This window comes from Limulus polyphemus, unplaced genomic scaffold (assembly GCF_000517525.1).
Source record: "Limulus polyphemus unplaced genomic scaffold, Limulus_polyphemus-2.1.2 Scaffold12140, whole genome shotgun sequence".
In the NCBI taxonomy this organism is placed as follows: Eukaryota; Metazoa; Arthropoda; class Merostomata; order Xiphosura; family Limulidae; genus Limulus; species Limulus polyphemus.
The window spans coordinates 8,741-11,662 of record NW_013677750.1 but is presented as its reverse complement, the minus strand read 5'-3'; positions in this window follow the sequence as shown (position 1 = coordinate 11,662).

Below are 2,922 nucleotides of genomic sequence, written 5' to 3'. Positions count from 1 at the left end.
TGTGGACTTGGATAAAAAGGAGACAATTATTTAAAGCCAACAGTTATAGTGGTGATTCTAAAGCCAGTATCACAGCTTGTATTGTAACAACAGAGATAGAGAAGAATAATTCGTCTTATAAGATGGGTTCTAATGTAATTGAACTAGCCTGTGTGGACTCTTGACGAAAAGAGACAATTAATAAAAGCTCTGGACACTACTGTGATAACCAATAGTGTAACGAATTTTTTTGTAAATAACGTTTGATTTGTTTTGAATATATTATTTTAAAACAAATGGATTGTGTGCTATCAGTTTATTGTTGAAATTTATCGCCAACAAGTCACAGACACCTACTTGTAAAAAATCGTGGCCCTATAAAAACCTGACAGCTATAAATAATATAAATCGTAAAATTTGCAGTCATTTTCTGTCATTTTTTACAATCCATGTTTACAAACAGTCATTTTCTACCACTGTTTTCGTACTTTAACACACAATCCCTGTTTACAAACAGTCATTTTCTACCACTGTTTACGTACTTTAACACACAATCCCTGTTTACAAACAGTCATTTTCTACCATTGTTTTCGTACTTTAACACACAATCCCTGTTTACAAACAGTCATTTTCTATCACATTTCTTGTGCTTTAACACACAATCCCTGTTTACAAACAGTCATTTTCTACCACTGTTTACGTACTTTAACACACAATCCGTGTTAATAAATAGTCATTTTCTGTCAGTGTCAGCTCAATCCTAGAAATTTAATACTTCGTTTGTCTGGAGAGACTTGGAATTAACAACTTACATGAAGGAAAATTTTAATTAGTACGTGTACTTTCTTCTTGTCCAAAAGTAACACAACCACTACGAACGGATGACGGTGTCGGTAATTGGCTTTCCTGTTTCCATGGCGCCACACTAACCCATCAACGAGACAACATAAATCACGTGGTAGAAGCTTGACAGAGAAGTGGCACTCCCAAGGGACAAGGACTTCGTGTGATGGAGGAGAAGACGCATTCCATCTTTCTATTCGGAGCTTCTCATGAGACACACGTACTGTGACGTGGAAAGCTCATATTAAAATTAATACAAAAAATAAAACTGAAAAATATATTATTTTTACTTGATGATTTTTCTGTCGTCCTATATTTCGGTAAAAGTACCAGTCACCAAATAATACATAAAAGCTAACATGACGATTGACTAGTAATAAAGATCAGATAATGGCGGATAGTACTTGTAATAATTCTCCCTTGCAAATAAAGAAAAGATAGGTGGAGTTTGGCGGCAAAAGATTCACATCAAAAGAAAGATGAAGTAAAACATAACTCAAGATGGGTGTATTAAAACTCAGTTGAAGGTGATAATGCTTTGAGACGGCTTGAATGGGTAATGAAGAAAAACTTTAACATAAGTTTAACATGACATCAAATGTTCAACGTTTCGACAAGGATTTGTCATCATCAGTTGAAGGTGGGTGTATTAAAGATCTATTGAAGATAGGTGTATTCAAACTTAGCTGAAGGTGGGTGTGTTAAAACTCAGTTGAAGGTGGGTGTATTAATGCTCAGTTGAAGGAGGGTGTATTAATGCTCAGTTGAAGGAGGGTGTATTAAAACTTAGCTGTAGATGGGTGTATTAATGCTTAGTTGAAGGAGGGTGTATTAAAGCTCAGTTGAAGGAGGGTGTATTAAAACTTAGCTGAAGATGGGTGTATTAATGCTCAGTTGAAGGAGGGTGTATTAATGCTCAGTTGAAGGAGGGTGTATTAAAACTTAGCTGTAGAAAAAAAGTGGAATAAAGCTTATCTAAATAAATACTTGTCATAGGTAGAAAGACAAAACACGCAAAAGCGGGTATACATCAATTAGATCTACTAGAGGCGCGTGATATACCTGAAAGATGACGGTGTGACAAACGAAGCTCAGATAAAGTTTATGGTCAGGTAAGTATAACTAGTGGGCGTAATAAAGCACACACTTAAAGGTGTATGTTATGAGACTTTGTCCTAAATGTTTATGTTATCAGACTTTGTCCTAAAGTTGTGTGTTATCAAACTTTGTCCTAAAGGTGTGTGTTATCAGACTTTGTTCTAAAGTTGTGTGTTATCAAACTTTGTCCTAAAGGTGTGTGTTATGAGACTTTGCCCTAAAGGTGTGTGTTATGAGACTTTACTTTAAAGGTGTATGTTATCAGACTTTGTCCTAAAGGTGTATATTATCAGACTCTGTCCTAAAGATATGTGTTATCAGACTTTGTCCTAAAGGTGTGTGTTATTAGACTTTGTCCTAAAGGTGTGTGTTATCAGACTTTGTCCTAAAGTTGTGTGTTATTAGACTTTGTCCTAAAGGTGTGTGTTATCAAACTTTGTCCTAAAGGTGTGTGTTATTAGACTTTGTACTAAAGTTGTGTGTTATCAGACTTTGTCCTAAAGGTGTGTGTTATTAGACTTTGTCCTAAAGGTGTGTGTTATGAGACTTTACCCTAAAGGTGTGTGTTATTAGACTTTGCCCTAAAGTTGTGTGTTATCAGACTTTGCCCTAAAGGTGTGTTATCAAACTTTGTCCTAAAGGTGTGTGTTATTAGACTTTGTCCTAAAGGTGTGTGTTATGAGACTTTACCCTAAAGGTGTGTGTTATTAGACTTTGCCCTAAAGTTGTGTGTTATCAGACTTTGCCCTAAAGTTGTGTGTTATCAAACTTTGTCCTAAAGGTGTGTGTTATTAGACTTTGTCCTAAAGGTGTGTGTTATGAGACTTTACCCTAAAGGTGTGTGTTATTAGACTTTGCCCTAAAGTTGTGTGATATCAGACTTTGTCCTAAAGTTGTGTGTTATCAAACTTTGTCCTAAAGGTGTGTGTTATTAGACTTTGTCCTAAAGGTGTGTGTTATGAGACTTTACCCTAAAGGTGTGTGTTATTAGACTTTGCCCTA